Source organism: Panthera tigris, chromosome F3 (genome assembly GCF_018350195.1).
Source record: "Panthera tigris isolate Pti1 chromosome F3, P.tigris_Pti1_mat1.1, whole genome shotgun sequence".
In the NCBI taxonomy this organism is placed as follows: domain Eukaryota; kingdom Metazoa; phylum Chordata; class Mammalia; order Carnivora; family Felidae; genus Panthera; species Panthera tigris.
This window is the reverse complement of record NC_056678.1, coordinates 60,446,777-60,474,227: the sequence shown is the minus strand read 5'-3', so window position 1 is coordinate 60,474,227 and position 27,451 is coordinate 60,446,777. Positions and strand designations below refer to the sequence as shown.

The following is a 27,451-nucleotide window of genomic DNA, read 5'->3' as shown; positions in this document are numbered from 1 at the left end:
ATACAACGCCAAAGATATTACTAAGGAATCATTTAAGAAAACGTTACATTGGACTCTTGCACAGTGGGATCTGACCTCCTGCACAGTCAGAAATCCACATAAAAGTTTTGATTCCCCAGAAACTTAACCACCAATAGCTTACTGTTGAGTGGAAGCCTTACCAATCATATAAACAGTCAACTAGTACATTGTTGTATGTTATACATATTATATGCTGTATTCTTAGAAGACAGAAAAAAGAAAATATAATTAAGAAAATCATAATAAAAAGCACATTCACAGCACTGTGTTGTATTTATCAAGACAAATCCACATACTACGTGGACCCGCGCAGTTCAAAGCCATGTCGCTCAACGGACAACTGGATTTTAGCCTCCTTTTCGGGATATTAGCCTCCTTTTTTCTCCTTGGCTAAGTTTGCCAAGCCCAATGCTGTCTGGAGCTGCTTGTTGATATCTATTTTTAATGGGATATATTTATAATTGGATGTATTTATAACCTCTTCCTCATGGACACTTGCCTTCTTTCTGGAATCACAGAGGCATTTTAATGAATTGGCTATGATGGAGGAGAAGTGACTAGAAACAGGTTGTCTGTGGAGCTGGAGAGTCCTGCCTACTCCTGTACCAGGCGCCTGATGCACCTTGTGAAGAAAGGTCTTCACCACTGCCATCTGGTTCCTGCTTCCACACGAGATAGAGATAGATCACTCCCGGAAGGGACTGAGGACATCGGTTCCAAGGTTTAGCCAGCCAGTGCTGAAAGAAGCCTTCAGTGGAAATCCCTATGATTGAATTCTGCTTGACAAATATTTATCGTGTATCTATTACATGTTAAGCAGATTCGTTGTTTCAATACAGTGCTCTTAGCAAAATCATACAAGCATCAAAACTGAAAGAAATCTTAGAGATGATGTGATTGGATTCCCTTACCTTAGAGCGGAGGGACACAATGCCTGGACAGGGAAAGCGACTTATCCAAGGTCAAGCAATAGGTTCTAGGCAGGCAGACGACCAGACTCCTCCTGAGTCCTGGGCCAACGGTCCTGACGTGCCGTGCGGCAGTCAGACCTCTGAGGGTATCGGGTCCAAGTTGGTTCACCACACTGTGGAAACCACGTGCACATCTGGAAAGGACCCATACAAAATAATAATAATAATAAGTAACTGAAATTGACAAGGGATGGAAAATTGATTTTTAAATTAAGTAGCAAAGATTCCAGCTGGACGTAAGGAAGTACTTTTCAGCTGCCTGCATGACAAAATATCAAAATGAGCAACTCAAAGGAAAGCACGGGGAGAAATTCTCAAAAGGACAGGAGATAAGCATCTGTCTTTGGTGGGTGGGGGGTCACCTGCTCCCAAACAGGGAGCCGCAGCAAATGTCTCCATTCCGGCCAGCTCTTAGGATTCCGAGGGCCTTCTACAGGACTCTGGCCAAGCCAACTACTGTTACTGAGCTCTGCATCATTGGCTGTACAGTTTGTTTGAAGTTTCCTCTTAAAACCACTCCTTCACCCTCTTGGTTTTTTTATTTCAAAAAAGTCTTCATTAAATGTATTTTTAAGGGGCCAGGGCAGAATCTGGAATGTCTGAATCTCGGGCTTTTGGGACTTTTTTTTTTTTTTTTTTGCCAGAAGTGACAATGCTGAGGGATTAGAGTCTTGGCAGTAACTACAGGCCCAGGCAAGCAAAAGGTCAAGTGCGGGGCGAGGTTAGTTGACAGACACCATAGATCTCGACAGGCAGGGTCCTGGAGATCAAAGCGGCATTATCAAGCACAGCCGAACTCTGACCTTAGAGCAAAAAGGCCACTTGCTTTCCACCCTTTTTACATAATCTAAATATAGGTCACCTGAAGTTCAGGATACACATCAGAAGCAAATGAGGGCAGAACCTTGACAGCAGCAGGGTTAGAGATGCAAGGGGCGGCCACTGCTCCCCCCACCCCGGCCTGTGGGGCCACATGAACACCCCAAAGTCACCCCGGGCACATCCATAAGGAAATTTAGTGCATCCAGGTGGCATCCACCCACAATGAGTTACCCTTGTGTCCTCCGGAACTGAGAAAGCACCAAACCCCCGGGTTATCAGGGGATCTATCCTTGCTCCTTTCCCGTTTCTGCAAAAGGCATGTCTGTGACGTCCCTAAATAAACCCCTCAGTCCTCTCCTGTACAAGTCCTCCTGGGACCCAGTTGGGTCTCGGGCTCTCAGCGAGGTCGAGCAGCGGTGAGTTACTCCATCCCGGTCTCCCTTGGTGACATTCCTCACTCACAGACACTAGCACTGGACAACTAGCCTAACTGTTGCTCCATATGGAACAAATCTCCATCGCTGTCGGACATGAGAAGGACAGACCCTCACATCTCAGCTAAAGGTCGCCTACTCAAAGTCAGGACAGAAGCGCGTACATGATGACAGAGACACAGAGGAACACATTAACATAATGGGCTTCCTCCTGTTCTCGGACACGTGTCACCTTCTGGGCTTTGATTTCACCTTTGGTGTTCAAAGACGTTGGCAAAAGTCCCAGATATTAGCAAAGGGAGGCCAACCTAACGAGAAACCCTAGATGCTAAGTCCATTTGTTTGAAGCCCCCCCCCACCGCCTGCCGCCCGCCCCGCTCCACCTGCCAGCAAAGACGTTGCAGAATTCACATGAAAACGGGCCCCTGTTCTAAGGGATCATAAAGTGGAGCCATTTCACTGGACCCTAGGACTGGTCCCGAAACCCCAACAGCCTGCTGACATCACCTGGTTCTGAGTCAAAAGAGAGAAGATTGTGTAGACCAGAATTTTCCTACCTTCACAGCCTGTGCTGCGTTAGGTTCCTGCTTACTTTCTCACCAGAAAAACATTAAGGAAAAATTTCGTGCTTCTCTGTCCTTCCTCCTCACTTCATCCCAGTAGAGAATTCTTTCTAGATGAAGGACATATGTGCAGGCCAGCACATGTGTGCACACACAGAGCACACAAGTCACAAATACTCAGGCTAGCATTTGGCAGGTGGTCAAATCCTTTATCAAATGAACCATTTTCAAGAGATTCCTCAAGGATAACCCCACCAAACTCCAGGTAAACAGTGACGTGCTCACTTGAATCACCAGGAAACCACCAGCGCCTTGAGGACAAGGATGCTGTCATTATTTGGGGATCCCTGCCACCCAACCCTGTGTCCTCACATGACAGTCCTCCAACAAATGTGTCTGTGAATGAATGAATGAATGAATGAATGAATGAAACTCTCTCCCTTATTATGGAGACCATCTCCAGCTACAAGGAAAGGCTTCTTTTCTCCCCTAAATTTCTTCAGGGCCATTTCCCAGCCCCCACCCACCCCCAGTGCCCAAGTCACATCCCTACATCTAAGAAACTGAGAATAGAGATTTCCAGAACAACGGTAGGATGCTATGTGGCTAGTTCGTGCCAAAGCCAGCTTCTTATTTAGCAGTGCGATTCCACACCAAGTGTCTTCTCTTCATGGAGGTTTTACCATGAATTCAAAGCATAATGCCAAATGTAAGTTCAGAAAGCACCTTTTAAGAAATGAATTTTAGGGGCGCCTGGGTGGCTCAGTCGGTTAAGCATCCGACTCTTGGTTTCGGCTCAGGTCACGATCTCAGGTTTGTGAGTTCAAGCCCCACATCGGACTCTGTGCTGACGGCGTGGAGCCTGCTTGGGATCCTCTCTCTCCCTCTCTCTCTGCCTCTCCCCTGCTCACACACTCTATCTCTTTCAAACTAAATTAAAAAACTTTTAAAAAAGAAATGGATTTAAGGCAGTGACTGCCGACGCTTTTCTACACGATCCCCTGACAGGTGTGAATATTTTTGTTCGGAGCCAGCTGCATCAGACGCGGTCTCCTCTACTGCTTCTCTATCGACGCTCTAGCTCCTGTTGCGAGAACCGTGCCTGGCACTTGGGAGCCACTCAGGAAGTATTTCTCGATTTCACAGAACGAGTAAAGGTATAAATGAATGAATGGCAGGCTGACGTCTTCTGTGCTGCTGTGAGACTCTCCAGCCCCGGTGAGCCTCCAAGGCAGAGTCCCACGAGACGGGGCAGTGGTTATTAAACTGCGGGATTACCAGTTTCCCAAGCCAGAATCAGGGGCTACCTACTCCTTCCCTCTCATTTGCCCACCTTCAAAAGATAGACTCTGTCACTTATACCTGCTCACCTCTAGGACCGGTTGTGAATGACTTAGTTCTCTGGGCTGGGTGAGACAGGAACTCAACTAGAATGATCTTATACAGAAAGGGTCCCTGGGCAATGCTGTGTCCTTCTCAAGAAGCTTGTGGCTTCTGTCAGGTGCCCTCCTAACACAGCTAGTCTGCCTGGCCCCTCAGGCCTGGGGTTGTTCATGGCTCCCCCTGTGACTCGCCATTCCTACGAGCTGCACCCCTCCCTATCGGTTTCCCTAAACCCTGCTTGTATCATGATAAACAGTCCCTTTGTTAAATCCTATATACTTATCAAGTGCGAGCGTGCCTTGTCTTTCCTGCTGGGACCCAGACCCATATATCCACGCTGGTCTCCTTCCTGACCCAAAGTAAACAAACCAAAAGTTCCCAGGTGTTTCTAATCACAGTTTCCTTGCATATACTAGTTATTCAATAAATATTTATGAAGGTAAATCATCAAGTCCTATCACCAATAACAAAACTAACCTCCATCTTTTCCAATTACAGGTCAGTAGATAATTTCCCTTAAATCTCAAAACTTCGGGTTCGAATACACAAGATTTTAAGAAATAAGAATCTCATTGTAGGGGCACCTGGGTGGTTCAGTCGGTTGAGCATCTGACTCTTGATTTTTCTCTTCTCTCTCTCTCTCTCTCTCTCTCTCTCTCTCTCTCTCTCTCTCCTTCTCCTGCTCTCCCCCACTCACTTTCTCTCTCTCTCCCTCTAAAATAATTTTTTAAACAACAGTGCCGAATAAATACCATTAAAAAAACAGAATTTCATTGTAAGTTGGTAAGCCATCCATTTCTTACTAGAATCATCGGTCTCCACCTTGGACACATAACAAAAAAGTATTATGCCTGGAGTACTTTTATAGTAATCCCTGGACCCATCCCCCACATTCTGATTTAATTAGTCTGGAGTGGATCCCAGGCACTGCCAATTTTTTAAAGCTTCCCAAGTGGCTCTAAAGGGCATCTAAGGTTGCAAATCACCTTTCTTCGCAGTACCTACCTTCTCCTTCCCAGGGGTGATAAATGTCTGCTTTAGCCATAATGAGGTTGCAAAGGTGAAGAAAAGACTGCATGTACGACTGGAGGAAAGGATACCTAGGGAAGTATTTCAAAAAAATTTCCCTCTTAAACATAAATTCATTGAATAAATAAAATGAATGAAATTGCAAATAGCACCAAGGTCACAGTGAAGAATCCAGAGCTCGGGGCCCTGTTTTAGTGTCAGCCCAGACTGCAAGCTAGACTCAGTGAGGAGATTCAGAAGTGTTCACGCTTTGGTCCCACCCCATGGCCCCACCCCAGACCGACAGCTTCAGAATCTATGAGGTGGGTCCCAGGAGACAGTAGTGTTTTTTAATACCCCAGGTGAGTCTAAAGTGGCCAGAGTTAAAGACCATTAGTCTAGACCAAGCAATTTTTTTAAACACCTTAGAAATTACATCATAGATCATGTCATTCTTTTAACACAAGAAGAAATTCAAATGTTTTTGTATAGAGACCAGCAACACCTTGAAATCTGGTCTAAATGTGATTAAATGGCATTGTTGGTAAGTCTAGCTAAGAATTTTTAGCTGCAATGTGGCAAATATGGGGCGGGGGGGTGGGGGGTTGCTGGACAGGACAAGACCAAACCAAAGCAAACCAGTAAGCGTACCTGGCTGCCTGTCATTAGTTGGTAACCAGATGTCCCAGAGGGTAACGCTGGCACATGGGTCTGGATGTGCCCTTTGCCAAAAACCGGTAACTCTCCTGGACACATGGTCCCCAGATGAGGTGAGTTCTGTGAAAAATGTTTCTCCAGCAGATGTACGGACCACCAGCTACAGGTTTTCCATTAACACCATGAATCAAAGGAGTGTGCAAGGTTTTCCGGAGGAGAAACAGAAGGCCAGCCTGCTGGCCAGCGATGGGGAAGCCACAAAGGAGCCCACGTTCAGCTCAGCTGGCCCCAGACACAATAAGCTCATGCCGGCCAGACGTTCCTGTAAAAAAGCATCAGTGTATTACCGGTGATTAAATCCCTGTTTGCCTTCAAAGGAACTCATTTCTTAAAGCTACTTCGTAAACTTACACCTTGAAGTGTGCTTTTAATTTATGGCCAAACTACAGTAAAGAGAAGCAACGTAACGTGGCACAAGAGGGCTCAGTAAGAGTCTTCTCTGGACAGTTCATTTCTTCACATGTCAGATTCGCCTAGCTTGGTGCTTCTCAACCTCGGCCGCACCACAGAATGCCATATCAGAACATGTGGATGTCCGAGTGGGGACCCCAGACATTCTGATTTGATGTGCTTGGAATGCAGCCCAGGCATCAGTATTTCTAGAATATTCCCCAAGGGATTCCAGTGCGGGACCAGGTTGAGAAGCCCTGCAGTGGATGTTCCTGAGGCTCCCCCTCCGGCCCCAGCCTTCTCCTGAGCAATTAGAAGAGGTGAGTAATCCACGATGGAGACATCCCAGAAGCCCGCTCGAGGCTAGCTACTTTGCCTCCTACGAAGGCTACCATTTCTTTTTTTCCAAAATGAATAGAGCTCTCAATCGAGCAACAACAACAAAAAATCTAAAACATCTTTGAAAATAGCTTCCCCCACATGCTGTGCCTCTGCCATTTTTCCCTGGCCTGAGAAGATGTTCAGTGGCCCTTCCCATAGCCCGATCTCAGCACACACAAAGACCTGCCAGGTTGGGTAAGGGGTGTTTGCAGCACGTCACTAAAAGTGTTCTTGATTCCACCTCCGCCCTTCCCAGTGCCCCTCGGGCCTTCGGGCTGTGGGCCCACGTACATTTTCACGGTTGGCCTTAAAGGACTGATTCCCATTTTGGTTTGGATTTGTTGCCAGACGGCCCCACCCGAGTCCAATTTCCCATGTGCCGGCTGAACCACCAGCGTGGAAGAATATGCTAACATTCCAGAGCTGGAGTTTTGCCAGCCATGTTACATCAGGAGAACTGAGTCCACATCAGCCTTCCAGGGTCACTGCGCTCCCGCTGCCAGGGAGCCATCCTGGAAGCCCACAGTGGATGGCCCCAGCCCTTCATTTCACACTGTCTAGTCCTTGATTCCAGCTGTGGAGAACAAACCCAAGGAAGGGGGCGGGGTGGGGGGAGGAATCCAAGGAAGCACTCATTCAGGGCCAGATTCCAAAAGCAAGTCGTTAAGTAGACGTTGTGGAGCAAACCAAACTTCTGGACACCGGTAAACTACAGAATTAAAACCAGGACAAATGTAGTTACGTCTAGACACTGGTCCGTCAAATCCAGGTTGTAGACTGAGTTGTCCAGTTAACTGCTCTGACCTACACCTCTTTGCCCATGGAGACATAGCTTCCATATATTAAAACTCATCAAGCATTGCTTTGCCACCTGAAGGCTGAAATGACAATGGAAAAACCACATCTGGCAAAAGTTTGATCTTTGGCTCAAGAAATTAGATTGGTTTTAGTGGGGTAAATTTTACAGCCCGGAGAACTATTTTCAAGTTGCTACAGCTTTGCAAATTTGCAGTTTCCACCACCAAAATTTTCTCAGCGTGGGAAAGAATGAGGAGGGCCACCCAGGTCTTTATTTGGGAGTCGCCTGATGAGTTTGTACTTGCCCACAGATGCCCCGTTTTCAAGACAAAAATCCTACTTAATAAGAACATTTCTTGGGTTTTGGAATTATTCATCATTACGTTTCACCAGATCCTTCGCACCAGAAGTAGAAACAAGATGGAGGCATGACGCCTGGGGAAAGGTCAGGGACAGATTTAAACGCGTCTCACTAAGCAAGTCAGCTCGTGTCCCTGCTATCAAGCTTCTATGCCAGCTGTCATCCACTATATCCTTACCCTGGCCCCACCCCTCCTCTGCCCGGGGAAAATGTCCAAAGGAATCTCCAACCCTACAGAAGAGTGAGCAAGGATTATTTCCAGCATCGGCCGCTCGGGTGACACAGGATGTGTCATGCCACCTAGAAATACTGAGGCCAGGAATGGGCACTAGGTCACATTTGGGGAACACAGGCTGGTGATGTCACACTCTAGATTAGAATGTGGGGTGTCTGCGGACACTGTGTTATTGGCATCACCTGACGGTGTAGCTCGCAGGTGAAGAGCGTGCGATCTGACGTAAGACTAACCTTGGCTCAGCTCCCAAGTCCTCTGTTCTCTCAAGGGAGACCTTGAACAAGTTATGCAACTTTCTGGTCCTCAGTTTCTTCCTCTGTAAAATGGAAAAAGTCCACTTACTTTGTAGGACACATGTGAAGATTAAGGCAGTGTAAAATGTTGAAACACAAAAAGGAGCCAAGAAATTATGGTTGCTTTTAGTATCCTTTATCGGCATCTAGAATGATGCAGCTATAATGAGGTCTGTCCACCTAACAGAAATGTTCTCAGGGCCTTATTCTGTGCATTGACTTAATTTTTTTTTCACCGAACAATTTTTTCCCTTCCAATTATACACCAAAGCAGGTACGTGGCACAAAGTGGAGGCATCCGCTAAAGCGAACGCAGAAATTACCTGGAAAGCAAGTGAGAGACATGGCCTCAAATGGCACATAGGCCTGACTCAGGCCAGCAAGGTCAAGGCCAATGTGGCTCTATGAAACATCCTAACTAAGGATGTTTTTTTTCTGAAATTTTAATTTTTTATACATATATATATATTTTTTTTTTATTCAAGTTAGTTGATATACAGTATAGTATTGGTTTCAGGAGCAGAGCCCAATGATTCATCACTTACATATGACACCCAGTGCTCATCCCAACAAGGGCCCTCCTGAATGCCCATCACCCATTTAGCCCGTCCCCCACCCACCTCCCCTCTGGCAACCCCCAGTTTGTTCTCTGTATTTAAGAGTCTCTTATGGTTTGCCTCCCTCTCTGTTTTTCTTTTATTTTTCCTTCCCTTCCCCTATGTTCATCTGTTGGGTTTCTTAAATTGCACATGAGTGAAATCATATGACACTTGTCTTTCTCTAATTTCACTTAGCATAATACACTCTAGTTCCTTCCAAGTTGTTGCAAATGGCAAGATTTCATTCTTTTTGATCACCAAGTAATATTCCATTGTGTATATATACCACATCTCCTTTATCCATCCATTGGTTGATAGACATTTGGGCTCTTTCCATAATTTGGCTATTATTGATAGGGCTGCTATAAACAATATAGCACATGCACCTTCAAATCAGCATTTTTGTATCCTCTGGATAAATACCTAACAGTATAATTACTGGGTTGTAAGGTACTTCTATTTTTAATTTTTTGAGGAACCTCCATACTGTTCTCCAGAGTGGCTGCACCAGTTTGCATTCCCACCAACTAGCTAAGGATATTTTAAAAGAAAACCAGTCTTATAACTTCCAGATACAAACTAAAAGTGACATCATGTCAAGGAAATGTCATATAATCATTTTTTGGAGGCTGCCTTAGGAGCCACATTGAACTTGTGATTAGCACATCAATTCTTAATACATGAGAGCTTTCAATATGTTAGAATGTCTTGAGAAAGGTTATGTAGTATTTTAAAGCTTTTAAAAAACATTCTGTTGGGGACGCCTGTGTGTCTTAGTCAGTTAAGAGCCCTGATTAACTGATTTCGGCTCAGGTCATGAGCTTGCGGTTTGTGAGTTCAAGCCCCGCGTCGGGCTCTGCACTGACATCGAAAAGTCTGCCTGGGATCCCGTCTCCCTCTCTCTCTGCCCCTCCCCCACTTGCTCTCTGTCTCTCAAAATGAATAATAATGACAATAAAAAAAGCATCTGTTGATGACATGTCTGAAGTTCCTTCTGCGTGAATGGAGCAAAGATGGACTCCAGCTGCTAACCAAATTAGCAATGGCCTTCACGTCAAGTGGGGATAGCAACACCGCTTTCCTTCAAGGACCAAGGTGGGACCTGCAAAGCACTGCACAGAGCACCTCGGCACCCAGGAAGTGCTCCCGGTCAAGGTTAACTGCTGCTGTCATGGCTACAGATTGGCTGGCACTCTCATCCAGTCGTTCGATGACCAAACCACACCTGTGCTAGGCACCGGGTTTTCTGAGAAGAATACTCCAGAAGTGCAGTCCCTCAAGACTCTCTAAGACTCCAGGGAGTGACGGACATGTAAACGTGTTCTCGTACAAAGTGGCAACTTCTCTAAGCACTGGACAAAATGCTACAGGCACCCAGAGGGGAGCCAAGGCAGGCTTCACAGGGAGTGGAAGCTCTTATGTGGGTTTTAAGAGATGAGTAGGAATCTGTCTGGCAAAGGGAAAGGGCATGCAAGACAGAGAAAATAGCATGTGCAGAAGCCGGAGTTAATTAAAAGGTGTCAGGGACTGAACTGTTTCCCCCCAAATTCAAACGTTGAAGCCCTACCTTCCATGTGGTAGTATTTGGAGGTGAGACTTTTTGGCGACAATTAGGCTTAGATGAGGTCATGTAGGTGGAGCCCTTGTGATGGGATTAGTGCTCTTCGAAGAAAGGAAGAGACACCAGTTCTCTCTCTCTCTCTCTCTCTCTCTCTCTCTCTCTCTCTCTCTGCCCTATGAGAACACAGCTTGAGAAGGCGGCTGTCACAGGCCAGGAAGCGCACCCTCCCCAGAAACCAAACTGGCTGGAATCTCAATCTTGGATTTCCAGGCTCCAGAAGTATGAGAAGTAAATGTTGCTTAAGCCACCCAGTCGATGGTATTTCATTACAGCAGCCTGAGTAGATTAATCCAAAGACATGGTGATCTTTGAGGAACAGTGGTGACCTCTGGATAATGAAAGCAGAAGTCAGCCAAGAAGGCTTTGTAGAGATCGTTGGAGGCCAGACCGTGAAGGAGCCCAAGAGCGAGCCAAGGATTTGGCTCCAATGCTATGGGCCTCCAGAACCAACAGATTTGGGCTGGGAAATGATGTGCATTGATTTCTTTTCTATGAAGAGAAGTCTGGTGCCAATAGGGAAAGAGAGACTCTGCAATTTAGAAACAACAGGAGGAGAGGCCTCAGGAGTGAAGCAGAGGGAAGCTGCTTATTAGCTGGTAGGGAGCAGCAGCCACCTTCTCTGCAATGGCTGGGCTCACAGCTGGTCAGCTGCCACCAGGATCCTGCGGCCCTGCAGCCCGTGTGCAGAGAAGGCCTGGCGGATGAGAAAGGGGATCTCGGTTTGCTCGTCAGCGCAGAGACTCAGCTAAAGAGAGCTGCAGTGTTTAAGGACAGAGCCAGAAATGAGAAGTCATTCTTCTCACCAGTAAAAAAAAAAAAAAAAACCAGCCTTGGTTTGTCCCAGAAATTCCCAGAATGTGACATTTCGGTGGAGAAGAACAGAAGATGGCATGTGAGGGCTCCCGGATTATTTTCCCAATGTGATATGCAAGCCCGTCACCTTGACTTACGCATTTTGGTTTTGCCTCTGAAATATGCTTGGGGAAGCATGTTTAGAAGCTGAGCTTCAGAAGAGCTCAGGGTACTGAAGATAAAGGGCAAGATGACCAGCTGTCCTGGTTTGCCCAGGACTATCCTAGTTTTACACCAAAAGTCCCCCATCCTGGAAAACCTCTCATCCCAGGAAAACCAGGACAGCTGCTCACCCCAAAGAACGATTATAAAATGCGGCAAAAAAGACTGTGATTCAGTATTTATCAAGTCCACAGGAGACAGACATGATACTCGGTGAAAATGAGGTGATGATTTTTCCCCAATGTAATTTTAGGGTGCCACACATGAGAGCTCAGAGAACACACATTTCCTCTAACAGAGCCCAGCATGTTGACTATGAAACCCAGGAAGCAGGAGACTAACAAAAATAATGACAGTAAGGACTGACATATTGGGCATTTATCATATGCTAGGCACTATTCTAAAAGCTTTACATAAATTAAATAATGTAATCCCAACAGCTGTATGATCATCATCTCATCTTACAGATGAAAAAAAATGGAGACACGGACATCGTGTATACGACAAGTGAAAACAGGATGGAACCAGAGTCCGAGACCAGGCAGCCTGGGTCCAAGGTCCACACTTTCAAACAGCTCCCGTATATAACATATAACAACTGATGTTCCCTGAGCATCTACTGTGAGCCAATCATTGTGCTAAGGAGGCTTTTCGTAAAGCATCTCCTATAACCCTCACAGCAGTCTGCCGAGGTCTAGAGAGGTTATCCATCCTTTCGACCAATATTTGTTGAGCTTACGGTTGTTCAAGAATTATAATGTTATATGTTTACAGGGGAAGGAGGGTGAGGGTTTAGACCAAAGCAATAGCAGTAAATATGGAAAACAGAAATGAGAGGCAGGGCTCCAGAAAAATTTCTGAACTGCAAACATCAGGACATGTGAGTGTTTGAACATGGGGGATGGGGGCGGCGGGAGTCAAGGAGCACTCACGATTTTTTTACTCGAGGGACTGGATGGATGGAAAACCATCTATCAAAAACAAGACTACAAGAAGTTTTCCTTGAGGGGGAAGAAAATGAGGTCATATTGGAATGTGTAAGTTTCAGCTACTACGGGTCATTGCAAGTCGATGTGGCCAGAAAGTTCTGGAAACACGCCTGGAGCTTAGTCTCCATGGTTGGGAACCAGTAGCCCAGACTTGGTGATTAAAGTCACAGGTGTAAATAAGGTTACTCAGAGAGGAGAAAATGACAAATGGTAGAGCCCTAAGGAATGTCAACGTTTCGGGGTGGGGGGTGGGGGGTGGGGGGGGAGCAGAGGAGAGCATGCCAAGGAGGCGGTGAATTTTCTGGGAGAGGTAGGAGAAGAACCAGGAAACGAGTGGTTGCCTGGAAACCAAGGGAGGGACAGGTGATGGCCAGAAGGGCCAGTGCCACAGAGGACAAACAGCAGGAAGGCTGGAACAGACCATGAGGACCAGGGCCCAGCTGGGGACTGAAGGCACCGGTCAGACAGCAGCGAGGGAAACTCACTTCCACCTCAGTCCGCTCCTGCCCTGGGTCTCCTTACAACCCTCGGCCAGGAATAAAATCAACTTCAAAGCCTAAGGTTAAGGCTAGGTCTCTCCCTGGGAGTTAAGGATTCCAGCTGCTGAGTCTAAGACTCAAAGAAGCAGGGGTGGGGGCCGGGGCAGGGGTGGGTCAAGCAGATAGGCCATCACTGTTTACACATGTATTTTCAGGTGCTTTGTCAGGCCAGAAGATTAGCTCTAAGGAGCCACCAAAACAGAAAAACAAAAAACAAAAAACAAAAACCACAGAGCAAAAGCAAACCGTTTTTTCCAAAATCCTTTCCTTCCACAGCAAAAGAAGAGAGAAAGAAAAAGTAATTCTGCCCGAAAGAAATTCCGCGGGCAGGTTTATGGCTGCCTGACCCCTGACCCGGGGCTGGAGAATGACCGAGTCTTACTAACATCAGCGAAGTATGAGTAAAGAGGCACGCTTTCCAAGGGTCTCATTTCATTTCCAAACCCAAATAGCTCGCAGGTGACCTGGAAGCTGTGGGGGACATTTCCCCCTTCAGGATGATAGAGAAAAACCAAAGCCGAGGCAGGGTTCCGAATGGGAACCATCACATTCACGTGAAGCAGCTCTGTTTTTAATACACCCTGGGGAGAAAACGAGGCAAGCCAAGAGCTGAGCTAGGGAGAGATGTGGATGCAAATCTGACCCTCATTCAACTCTCGGCAACTCGGCTCAGGAAGAAAAAGCATGTTATTTGAAGTCAGACGTTTGACCTTTTTTATGGGAGTTGCCCATTATTTATGTCCACACCCTTTCACTGGTATAGCCTGGGTATTTCTTATGCTCTGAAGCCAGGCTCTGTATCCAAGTCTGTGTGATCACCCGAGCTTTACGAGGTCTCCCCACTAGCCCACCACACTTCATTTTTCATGTAGTAAAGGGATCATGCAGAACATTCCTGTGGGGAGAGATACCGCCCAGGCCTCCCCACACTGCCTCTCTCTCTGGCTGATAAACCCCCATCATAAATCCTGCCACAACGTGAGGCTTCGACCTGTTGCTATCAGGATGCTTTTCTCTTGGCAAGACACCAGCTCTCTCCCATGAGATAAATCCATTATTTTCAGAGTCCTAGAGGCTTCCTGGGGGGGCAGGCGAAGGAACAAGAGAAGCCTCTCCAGCCCGGGGTAAATCATCCTGCGTTGCCAATGTTTGCAATCCTCAAGCTAACATCTCATTCTGTGCTCCTTCCTGGGTCTCATCAGCAGTTCTGCCACAGAGTGACGTGGAACTTTCCAGTCCTCCACTTCGCCATCCCCCCCACCCCCCTTCCCAGCTGTTGTCAAAGCAACAGCCTAATTCACTGGGAAGTTTGATGAGGAGAGATGGTGAGGGGGAGGGGTGGGCTAGGAGAAGAATGTACTGAGATAAGAAAAGCACTTGGCTGTTGTCTACACAACCAGACCCCTGAGCTCTGCTTTCTGGCTCTTGGACCTAGGACTGGACCTCAGAATTCATTCTCTTTGGCCTCAACAGGTTCTCAGGTCTGGAACATGAGAACGAGAGAATGAGAGAGAGAGAGAGAGAGATGGGGGGGGGGGGTGGCTAGAATCTCCAAGACACTCCAGGGCTACCCGTGCACATTCATCCAAAGACCTTGACCCAGCTTGGCCCGTGTCCTCTCCTTCCATTTAGTGACTCCGCCGGGACTAGACAAAGAGGCCGCCGGAGCCCCTGGGCTGCTCAGGCACAGCATGGAACCTCTGAGCTCCTGCGTTTAATCCCAGCCCTTTCCAATTCCAACCATTTTTCCCCAACAAATCACTCTTTCTGGTCATGTCAGCAACTACTATTGCATGATTGAGTGGATCCGCCGTACAGATGAGCCGGCTTGGCTGTGGGGGCTGCCAAAAGAAAACCCCCAATTGATCTGGTGTATTTCATCTTATTGACAAGGATTTAATTCAGCCAAGCTGCACATCATCTTGGAAAAATTTCAAACCTTGGGAGAAGGGAAATCACAATGCCACCCTATCGCAACTGGAAAGTGGGTCTTGAGGCCGTGTTGATGAGTGTGTCTGTAGCAACTTTTGAAAATAATCCATTTAAACATTGCAACGGTGATCCCTAGGCTTTGGAGAGAGGTTACCACGTCCAATAGCCATTTGGTTCTTTCTAGATTCCCCCATTCCCCACCACCCCCTAAGGCACAGTTTTCGAATATCTGGGCAAACTAGAACTTCTTTTAAGATATTTAAAGTTAATTTTAGGTGATATTACTTTCAGACTTTTTTGGTGAATTCTGCAACACCTTTGTGATCCCTCAGACACTTGGGGTTTCGCCCAAAATCGAGGAATCAATTCTCTGTCCCCCAGGTCAGAAACGGATCTTACCAATGCTGAGAAGGAAACTGAGTTTCTCACAACTCAGGGCAATCTCTAAGGCAACATACATGATATGCGCAGACGGGGCTTTGAGCATCTCGTGTTCTGCACTATCCTAGCAATTCCAGCCTGTAGCTGTTCCTCACAGAAGGCTGCATGAGCTTCGCGGGTTCTTACGGAGAGAGGCTAGAGCGAGAAACCCTCTCCCACTTTTCCATGACAAGAAGTCCGCTGATAATAATGGCTAACATTTACTGAGCTGCTATTATGTGCCAGGTACTACTCTTGAGTATATTCACAAATCTAATCCTTATTACAACTTTCTGAAGGTGGTACTATAATTCTCTCCAGATACTTACAGATGGGAAAACTAAAGCACAGAGAGATCTAGCAATGCTCCCAGAGTCGCACAGCTTAAATAAGGGGTGGTGCCAGGATTCTAGCAAAGGAGGTCAGAGTCCAGAGCTCATGCTCTTGACTTCTAAATGCCCGCAGCTCTCACACCCGAGCATGAAGAATCAGCTGGAGGGCTTGTTACAATACAGATTTCTAGGCCACACATTCAGAATTTCTGATTCAGTAGCTCTGGGTGAGGCCTGAAGACTTACATTTCTAGCACATGATGGCGATGATGCTGGACCACACATTGAGAACCACTGGTTATGTTTTTGGCCCCCAGAGAAAACTCTTGCTGGAACCCTTTCTTCTTCCCCATATACTCTTCCAGTACAGAAAAAAAGTTCAATGAAAGCATCATACTAAGTAATCCCATGAGATCAATCAACCAGCCAGTCTTCTGGGTGGCCCTGACAGTTTCTCAGATAGCACTGTGCTGTCCTGAAGGGCTTCCAGAAGCAAAGTCACACAGCCTTCTCAGGGAGCCTCTCTGGGCCACTGACTGGACAGGCAGCCTGTAGAAAATGACCCGACAGCCTATGCCCTCTTATTTCTTCCATCTCTACTCCCTCCTTTGTTGATAACACATTGTTTCTAAGCAATGAGTATTACTAAACCAAAATGAATCTCATCTGTTTGTTAAAACTTCCTCCAGGGGCGCCTGGGTGGCTCAGGCTGGCTGGCTGGCTCTTGACTTCGGCTTAGGTCATGACCCCAGGGTCGTGGGATCGAGCCCTGGACTGGCTCTGTGCTGAGCGTGGAGCCTGCTTAAAATTTTCTCTCTCTCCCTCGCTGCCTTTCCCCCTCCCCCTCTCGCACTCGTGCACGCGTACTCTCTAAATAAATAAATAAATAACCAACCTTCCTCCACAGATGTTTGTAAAATTATTATATCTGTCCAAGTTAACGCAGACACGCATTCACATTCAGAATCGCGTCAGGGCTATGCAGGACCACAGGATACTATACACAAAAAGGGAGGAAAATCAAGGCAAAGATAAAATTGAGCAACGCTCAAAGATAACGCTGGGGCAAAGTTAGCACACAGAAACACAAGCTAGAAGACAAACTCAAAGAAGGAAATGCAGTAGGTTTTGAGACTTAGGGTTTCTGAGCAGCTCTTGCACATGCTGAGATCCAAAAGATCTCTCCATCGTTACGAAGGAACACAGCATCATGTGGCCGACCAGGTTCTCCACAACATCCCCACGCAAGACACAAAAATGTCTCACAGAGAACTTATTAGAATAGCCCTCAAAGGACACTTCAAGTACTTCCGGTTATAATATTCCCCAAAATATGGACCTACAGGGTCCCTCATATCAAGGTAAATGCCTTACCCCCAGTAGCTTTGCAACAAGTACTTAAAAATTAAGAACATTTTTAGCAGGTGGGCTCTTCGCTATCTATACCAAAGTGCAAAGATGAAGAACTACAAATGCACTTCTTCCCAAACCCCCATCATTCTGACACTTTTGCCACTGCCCTTCTAACTTTTAGTTTGTGCTTTTTTTAAAGTAGGCTCCGGGGGGGGCGCCTGGGTGGCTCAGTCAGTTAAGCGGCCGACTTCGGCTCAGGTCATGATCTCGCGGTCTGTGAGTTCGAGCCCTGCGTCGGGCTCTGTGCTGACAGCTCAGAGCCTGGAGCCTGCTTCGGATTCTGTCTCTCTCTCTCTCTGCCCCTCCCTTGCTCATGCTCTGTCTCTGTCTCTCAAAAATAAATAAATGTAAAAAAAAATTTTTTTAATAAAAATAAAATAAAGTAGCCTCCATGTCCAACATGGGGCTTGAACTCACAACCCTGAGATCAAGTCTCATGCTCTCCTGACTGAGCCAGCCAGGTGCCCCTTGCCACTACCCTTCTATTCAACTTAACTAAGTTGAATTTAATTCTCTAATGCTGGGAGACAATTATTACATCAAATGGTGAAAGTCACTGCACATTTTCTTTTAAAAACAAAGTCCAGGGGCACCTGGGTGGCTCAGTCAGTTAAGCGTCCAACTCTTGATTTCGGCTCAGGTCATAATCTCATGGTTCGTGAGATTGAGCCCCATGTGAGGCTCTGCGCTAACATTGTGGAGCCTGCTTGGTTCTCTCTCTCTCTCTCTCTCTCTCTCTCTCTCTCTCTCTCTCTGCCGCTCCCCCACTCCTGTGTGCTCTCTTTCACTCTCTCTCTCTGTCTCTTAAAATAAATAAACTTAAAAAAATCATTTTAGACCAAATATTGGAAGGCTGAGATTCTAATCCTCTCCCCATAACTTAGTGGCTATGTGGCTTACTTTTTCTCAACCTTGGTTTTCTCATGTGTTAAGTGGAAGAAAACTCACCACATAAATACTCATTTATTAAGAAAGTAATAGAAAAGCCTTTCTAAGAACAAATGTCTGAATTTGAAGTGAACCACAATAAATGAAAATTCATTTGATGAATTACAATGATGGTAATAATCCTATCTAATGGTCATTGACTTGTTTGCCCCGGGGGGCAGTGATGCATTTGTGTACAATAACAGGTGTGATCCCTACCGGTGGCCACTGGGGCTCAAAGGGAGTAGGGACAGACTCACACCAGGGGATGGTGGCAGGGGCGAAGCGCTTCAACATAGCGCAGCCAAGGTTGCTCAGATCCAGAGAGTGAATTCAACAAACACGTCTACACCCATCATTGGAGCACGGGGACCTGGTGGATATCAGAGCCAAGGTACAAAGAAAATAGGGTTGGAGAAAAAGGGAGATAAAGACAAAAACAGTGAGTTGACATGGGAAGACAGGAGTCAGTCTGAAAAACTTCTGGCCGTTTGAAGCCAATGTCCACGCCTCTCCTTTAAATACTTCTCAGGGCCCATTTGCTGGTGGAAGCGAAGTCTGTTTAAATGGGCAGGGACCAGTCACACAGACACGCTCACTCAGTTTACCCTATAATTAGTGGCAGATGCTTCCCAGCCTACCAGGAAACATGGAAGAACTAACAGGCCAGTCTGGGTTTCGGATTTGAACTCGCCATGCCAGTGTCCTTTCTGAGGCCCTCAATCTCAGGGTGAACACACTAATGTGTTAAGAGACACTTGTTCCTAGTAATAGTCAATGTGCTAATGTTTGTAAATGCCTTATGTGTTTATACACATGCTTTTCTGATTCATATAAATCAGAACAGGGTTGAGTTTATCCCTAGCATAACCCACCCTCTCATTTACTGGTATTCTAATACGTTTCTTGAATTTAAAAGAAAACAAAATGGGCTAGCACCTAGTGGTCTGGGAGATGTATATAATCTGAGAGTTGCCCATGAGAGTGTGCAATGTGAGGGAACGTCCTCAGTAGAGACAGAAATGGTTGGAAGCTACCACCAGAACCAAGCCAGCTGAGTAGCTTCATGATGAAGATGACACAAGAGGTGGCATGAAATCACCATTGAAGAATCTGGGTAGGGTACCAATACCCAAGGGCTCTGTACTCACAACGGCAAAGAGTAGAATCCAGCTAACTATAGATGGTCTTCTATGACCCTGAGCTAATGACTTATCTTGATGTTGATCATAAACCTCTCATCCTGAAAGCACTCAAATTCACAATTTGACTTCACCCACTTGGAATTTTTTATAGTAGTCAGATGCTAATTGCCAGAATAGGAAAGTAATTAATCCAATTCTCTTTTAGAGTGACTCATTTCCAATTATGTACTAACAGCTCGTGGTGGTCAGCCTCCAAGATGGCATCCAGTGATGCCTCCTGGTACCTCCAGTACCTCCTGGTATGCACACCCTTGTGCAGTCTTAGCCACACTGTATCAGGGCGTCTTGGTGTGGTCAATAAAATATGGCTTAAGTGACTTCCTACACTAGGTCATAAAAGACGTTGCTATTTCTGCCTTGCCCCCTCAGATCTTGTTTTGGGAGAAGCTAGCTGTCATGCTGTGATAATACTCAAGCAGGCTTTGAGCAAGTTTCACTAGAAAGGGGACTGAGAAATCAGTTTTCCAATGATGTGGGTGCGCCATCTTGGAAGCAGGTCCTCCAGCCCCAGTCAAACCTCCAGATGACTGCAGACTCGGCTGACAGCCTGACTACAGTCTCATGACAATACCTGAGCCAGAAACACTAGCTAATCCATTTCCAGAAACTACATAAGATAAGAAATGTTTATTGTTACTTTAAGTCATTAAGTTTTGGGATAATGTGCTATGCAGCAATAGATAGCAAATATATAACTGGTGTGCTAATTACAAATTACTTTTTATTATTCATTCAAACCAGATACTCAAGGATCTTTATTTTCCAATTTTTTTAATTTTTTTTAATGCTTATTATTTTTGAGAGAGTGAGTGAGACAGAGAGCAAGCAGGGGAGGGGCAGAGAGAGAGGGAGACACAGAATTGGAAGCAGGCTCCAGGCTCTGAGCTGTCAGCACAGAGCCCAACACAGGCTTGAACTCATGAACCCACAAGACCATGAACTTAGCCCCTGGCTAAGGTGCCCCTGGTGCCTGGGTGGCCCAGTTGGTTAAGTGTCCAACTTCGGCTCAGGTCATGATCTCACGGTTTGTGGGTTCGAATCCACATCAGGCTCCGTGCTGACAACTCAGAGCCTGGAGCCTGCTTCCAATTCTGTGTCTCCCTCTCTTTGCCTTTCCCCTGCTCATGCTCTGTCTCTCTTTCTCAAAAATAAACATTAAAAAAGTTTTTAAATAAAAAAAACTTTTTTAATTAAAAAAATTTTAAGAAAGACTTGTTGCTAATTCTCCATAAGTAGCCCAAATGAGTTTCAGGTTTTATTGTACATATGTGAATCTATTTCTTACTTTGACCAATTGGCAATGTTATTTATTTGGGATTAGAGTCTGTTCTCCATTGGCGACCCTTCAGAAACAAGTCGTCCAAAATCTGGTCCATTGTATATGTGTGTATATTTTATGGCAATGTCTAGGCCGCTACTTGGGACATGAATCAATAAGTTACTTGTGTTTATTTAAAAAGCCACAGGGTGTCATCAAAAGAATTTGATCATATCAGAAGAATTTCTTTTCCTCCCCTGAATTTGGCAAAAAGGTCTTATTTATGGTACCAAGAAAGAATGGGCAGCACAGGTGATCTCCGAGGATTTTTTGCCACCTCTAAAATAGAGCAAACAATTCTGGAATTATTCCTCCTTTTTAGTATAAATCAGGAGACAGAAAACCTAAAGCCCAAACAATGAATTCTCACCGCAGGAAAGGTGTGCCCCATAAGCACTGTCTGAAGAAAATTTGTCTGCTTAGGCCGACGCATCATCCTGAAGCACTACAGAGCCCACTTCCTAGGGCATCATGCCGTAGTCGGGTCTGTGTGTTCTGAGAACATCCGACACAGCAACATCTGGGAATTTCAGAAAAAAACAAAAAACATATTCCAAAGTCAATATAAACCCTGTTTACGTCATTGCCATCCTGAATTATACATTCCCCTTTAATTAGTGCAAATAATCAAAAGCTAGCAATATTTACAAAAGTCTTAGTTATGATTTATTTTCCTCAAGAAAGAATTCTATCCACCAATTGCAGATTGGGAAATGAAAGAAATCAGGCTAATCAAGATTTTAGCCTAAAGGCAAAAAAAAAAAAAAAAAATAGGCCATCCGGAAGATAGTTCCCAAATGTTCCAGCATGAGTTCTTTCCCTCTCAAATACTTCTAGTGTCCCTTATTTTCTGATCAGAATTTCTTTACTTTCCATCCCTCTGCCTCCAAGAAGCCTTCCTGATACCTAGACTGTGTGAAGGGCCCCTCCTCTGAGCACCCGCTCCATACAGCAAACATTCTAAAGGCTCTGTTCCTATTTAAGTTTTAAGCCCCAAGTGCCTAGCACAGAGCCTGGCACATGGTAGGAACAAATAATATGCATTGATTGAAGTGTATATTGGACCCATGATTTTCATATAACATTTGGCTCTTCCTTATATTGTGTTTATAGACCATTCCTTTTGATTCACTTGCTCTGCCAATTCCCCCTTTATACAAATCTCTCATTCTGAAAGTCTATGTTTTGCTAAGTTTCAATTGGCTGAAGGCAAAGAAACAGGACAAAAATGTCTACATTTTTCACCCAGCGTGTTAGACTATTACAATCCAAAAAACGACCATGTAACTTTCCACCCACCATGATGGCTATAAGCAAAAACAGAAAATTACAAATGTTAGTAAAGATGCATAGAAATTAGAACCCTCATATATTGCTGGTGGGAACATAAAACAGCTAAGCCAGTGTGGGAAATCAATTTGGTGATTCCTTAAAAACTTCAACATAAAAGTACACGTGACCCAACAATTCCGCTCCTACTTCCATACCCAAAAGCACCGAAAACAGGTTGTTCAAACAAAAACTTGTACACAAGTGTTCACAGTAGCACTGTTCACAATAGCTAAAAGGTGGGAACCATCCAAATGTCCATTAACTAAAGAACGTGTGGTATCTCATGCAATGGAATGTCGCTGGACCATGAAAAGGAAAGAAATAGTGATACATGCCACAGCACAGAGAAGCCTTGAAAATGGTATGCTAAGAGACAGAAGCCAATAACAAAAGACCACATATTACATAATTCCATTTATAGGAAATGTCCGGAACAGGCAAATCTATAGAGACAGAAAGCAGACTAGTGGTTGCCTGGGACAAGGATGGAAAGATAAGTGGATGGCTAAAGGGTAAGGGGCTTCTCTTGGAGGTGATGAAAATGTTCTAAAATTTACTGGTGGAGGCTGCACATTATCTGTGAATATATGAAAAGCCATCACACTGTACACTTTAAATGGGTGGACTGTATGGTATGTGATTATAACTCAGGAAAGGTATTTTAAAAAACTACCAGGTAGCACAAGGAAATTCATGAGGTGTTGGGATTGTTCTGTGTTCTGTTAGTGGTGGTATTTGGCAAGACTCGGTGCATGAGTGAAAATCTACAGAACTTGAGGCACCTGGGTGGCTCAGTCAGTAAGCGTCCAACTTTGGCTCAGGTCATGATCTCATGGTTTGTGAGTTTGAGCCCTGTGTCAGGCTCTGTGCTGACAGCTCAGAGCCCGGAGCCTGCTTTGGATTCTGTGTGTGTGTGTGTGTGTGTGTGTGTGTGTGTGTGTGTGTGTGTCTGCCCCTCCCCCACTCATGCTAGGTCTCTATCTCTCACTCTCTCAAAAATAAGCATTACAAAAAATTATATATTGGAATTATGAGCTGGGATCCATGGTCAACTTCAGTTGCGATTGGTTTATCTAGTCAAAAATTCCCGAGCATACTCAACGAGAACACTCAGATACAAGGAGCCAAGCCTGAACCTTGTTCGTCAGGCTGCATTCTGCGGCTGAAATCCAGACCATATTGAATCACTTCAGAGAGACCATCACCCATGTAGTCTCGTCTCCACTTCATGCTTCAAGCAGAGGTGTTGATTCGGTGGTCCAAGGTTTCCTTCCAGGTCCCCAAAACCCCTGGTGATTGAAATCTCCATCTCACACGTACCAGATAATGAACCTGGGCCCACAATGTAGAAGGGCAGGCGGTGACGTAGGAACTAAACCAGGTCATCGTTAACATCCTGTGACCCTCTCATGGGAGTTAGGGAAGCCTGGTACCCTAATCATGAAAATACCCTGCCATCCCCTCGTCCTTCACTCCAATCCTCGAAGACTCTGACCGAAGAGTGATACACTCCACAGTAGGGACCACATGCATGCACCTGAATGTGCCAGACTCCACAGCATCCACAGGCATGAAGTGAGAGCAGGGACCACCGGTATCAGCTGGGATTAGATGCGACCACATATAATGGAAAGCCCAAAATGACTGAGGTCTAAACACAAAAAAGTTACTCTGCCACATAAAAGAGGTCTTTGGAGAGGCAACCCATGATTGACACGAAGTCAACAGGGACTAATCCCTCCGCCTTTCTGCTCTGCCAACCTCAGTGCCTGGCTTCTACACTTACGGCCCAGCATGACCGCTGAGGCTCCAGATGTCACCTTTCAATTCTGGGCAGCAGCGAGGAGAAAGAGTAGAACAATAATAACACAGGCACACCTCTGGGCTGAATCGGCAGTCTTTAGAGAGCCTTCCTGGAGATCCACGTGAAGGCTCCATTTGGATTTCAAGGACCAGAACACGGTCACAAGGCTACATACAAGTAAGGAGAAAAGGAAGCTGAAAAAGCATCGCTTTTCAGTGGACACCTTGCTGCCCTCAATGATGCAGGAGTTCTGCTGGTCAAGAAGAAGCCAGAATGAATGCTGGGCAGAGAACCTGCGAGTAGACCCCGCCAGCCCCATGTCTTCTGGGGTACCCGGAGCTGGCCCTGCGAGGAGCCCATTCAGTGCTGCTGATCTGATCTGATCGGCAGCAGTCAGACAGCCTGATCTAGAAGCGGCTTTGTTTTCTGCTCGTGTAAACAGGCAACTGTCTTGTCTGGCCCGCAGCGCCTGGGCTAAGCAGATAGGGCATGGTTTTTCCAGTCTTCATGGAAGGAATTGGTCAAAAACATTGATATTTTTTCTTAGAAACCACAGCTCTCTGTGAAAATGAAAGGAAATTATTCCAATTTTCTAAACCATCTAGGTTTCTCAGATAGGTTAGAAATGAGAACACACTGTGTCATTCGGTCTTCAAGGTCACCCCATAATTCTCCCACCCGCAGATCCATACAGACCAATGGAAAATAGTCACATCTGAAGGAATGGGGGTCGACGGTAGGTATCTGCTGTGTCCTAAAGGTGCCACTGAGAATGTGCCATTCTCTCTACGGGGAGGCCCTGCATACGTATCCCCTCAGGAGCAGAAGACAGATTCATGGACTAGCTCTTGTCCAACTCTTTTAATTGTAAAAACCCTTGCCTATAGGGAAAAGAAATGGGATACAAAATGAGTGTAAGTGACTTTCCCAATGCTGAAGGCAGAGCTTTTAACTTGGGTCCTAGCTCCCAGTCCCCTGTTCAAATCAACATAACCCAAACTATTATTGAAAAAGGAAAAAATCTACAATGGAGAACCAAATGTTTGAGATTCTGAAACATCTTACATTTCTGTCTACACTGATTTAGTTATCCAGATCAGTGTTTGATTCTTGATTTCATCTTGCCTTGCCTTGGTCTCTATAAAGTCACCCATTTAACTCAATCATTATTTATTGAAAGCTTACTCAGTGGCCAGAAAGAAGTATGTTATGAGAGGGTTACAAAAGGACTGCAAGATATGGCCTTAGAGGGGCACCTGGGTGGCTCAGTCAGTTGAGTGCCCGACTCTTGATTTCGGCTCGGGCCATGGCCTCACAGTTGTGAGACGGAGCTCTATGTCAGGCTCCATGTTGAGCGTGGAGCCTGCTTGGGATTCTTTCTCTCCCTCTCTCTCTGCCCCTGCCCCGCTCAAGCACTCTCTCATGCTCTCTCTTTCTCTCAAAATAAATGAAGAAGTAAGCATTAAAGATGATGGCCTTATAATGTTACCGTGTTAAGATGTATGACCATGAATTAATTAGGTTAATTTTTAAACAAACACACCAAAGACTACACACATCCATGTGAGTGGCACCTCACCTGAGGAAGCGCACAACCCAATGATGGTGCCATCGCTTAAAATATTTTTAGAATTCATATTTGTGAATTCTTTTCAACAAATGAACCAAATTATATTGGGTACCTGTAATCGCCACTGGGTCTTTTTGCTTTGAGAATGGAATTTATTTTTCAGGGCAAGCCAAAATCATTCGGAACCAAGTCTGGTAAAACAGGTGGATGGTCAGTTTAGGTTCCTGGTGACATTCTATCAGCCCACGAGGTCATCCGCCAGACCTCTTTTTCCATAATAGAATAATCTTGGTAGGTTTAGACCAGCGGTTCTCAAACTTTAACATACATCAGAATCATGCGGAGGGCTCATTAGACCATAGATGGCTGGGCTCCAATTTCTGATTCTTCAGTTATGACTGAGGCCTAAGAATCTGCATTTCTAATAAGCTCTCAAGTGATGCTGATGATGCTGGTTCAGGAACCACACTTTGAGAACTACTGCTTTAAAACAGTTATTTTAGGTTTTCCTTGAGACAGAGCCACACTTAATCTTACCGGATGTAAATCATCCCTGCTCTCAAAGAACTTCTTTATTACTTCTCGTGCTGGGTTCTGGACACTTCATGGCCTCGTGCCTTCCAGGTATGAAACTGGACATGTGCCCATGGTCCCTACTGATAATGTGTCACTTTTCACCCAGAGCCACAGAGGATGGAGCTAATGTCTGCAGTGGAAGGGGCTCACAGGTGTTTCTGTGATTAGAACTTGAGCTTTGCCCAGTACCCAGGAAAGTCACAGAATATTTGAACTGGAAGGGATATGAATTATCATCTAGTCTAACTAAGGTCCAACCCCACTCCCCTCATTTGAGAGCTGAGGAAACCAGGTCACCTAGTAACTTCACCCAATGGAACCCAAGTTCAGAGTCACCCAGTAAGTTACAGGACAATTACATAGGATCCATGAGAAAGTATCCGAGTCACCTTCCATTTACAGAGGACAGGATCATGATCTCATCCAACCAGCACCAAATGCAACGTGAGGTAGGCCTAATACAGCGTGTGCCTCCCCCAAAGAAGAAATAGCGCAAATCAGACTACATATTTCTACCCCTTCCATCCCATAATAACTGCAATGGGAAACATCACTATTTACCCCCCTGTGGTGAAGTAGTCTTCATACTTGAGACATAACCCATTGACTCCATCTCCAACGATAAAGCCCTATTTCTAGAAGATGACAGAGGGAGGTGAAGTGAAGGTCAGCTAGAATGCACATCCTTCCACTTCTTTGGTGTAAACATTCACTATTTGTGGTAAATGTCCATATGTCAGCAGAGAAACGGTCAAGAAACCACAACGAGTTGACTTGGCTGAGCCCCAATAGTGTTCTAAGCTTCAGTGCATGTCGACATCTGGTCTCAACCTCATTTCAATCTGGTACCAATTGATGGGATGGCACGGGTGCTTTGGAAGCCACATGCAAGGAAGAGGCTGCTGGAGAGGGTGAAACGGGGAAAGGGGGAGCATGGCGGGAAGAAAGGCTGGAAAACTCAGGGAGGACACAACGTGGGGAAGCCTGATTGTTTTAGTGTCTGCCCACCCTGGAACTGGCTACTCATGATGATGGATCCAGCCTGTAAGACTCAGCCATATGGCCCCCAATGCCTTGTTCCATTGGTTCAGCCTCAGAGGACCTGCCCCCACCTGTGCCCCTGAAACAATACACAGCCCCTATGGGGGAACTACTAACATCTCCTCCCTTTTTCACAGCCGTGTTTTGCCCTTTTCTTCTCCTCCACCAATTCTACTGGAAACCCGCCTTCTCTAGAAAACTACCTCCAACTCACCTACATACCTGCTACCCACCCCGCCCCCACCAAGAAACTTCTAAGTGCAATTCCTTACGGTGAGTTGATCGCATTCTCGAATGTGAGCATTTTATCTTCTGTTCTTAGTGATCAAAAGCAGGTGCTTTATTTCCTTGGCGAGATTCTGCTCGTGTTGTTCTTCTCGCTTTCCCAATTTTTCCAGCTCCTCCTGTTCCCCATGGAGTGCTGTTTAGGTACCTGGAAAAG

At 45.7% G+C, this 27,451-nt stretch overlaps 1 long non-coding RNA gene across 1 annotated transcript; it reads right to left on the bottom strand.

The window, feature by feature from the left end:
• Positions 1-938: 938 nt before the first annotated feature.
• LOC122235819 lies at positions 939-27,429 on the bottom strand. Its single transcript, XR_006213888.1, has 6 exons — positions 27,282-27,429; positions 21,057-21,206; positions 8,318-8,400; positions 5,854-6,181; positions 5,200-5,294; positions 939-1,126 (listed from the first exon to the last, which is right to left on the bottom strand). It is a non-coding gene; the product is annotated as an uncharacterized LOC122235819 (long non-coding RNA).
• Positions 27,430-27,451: the final 22 nt, after the last annotated feature.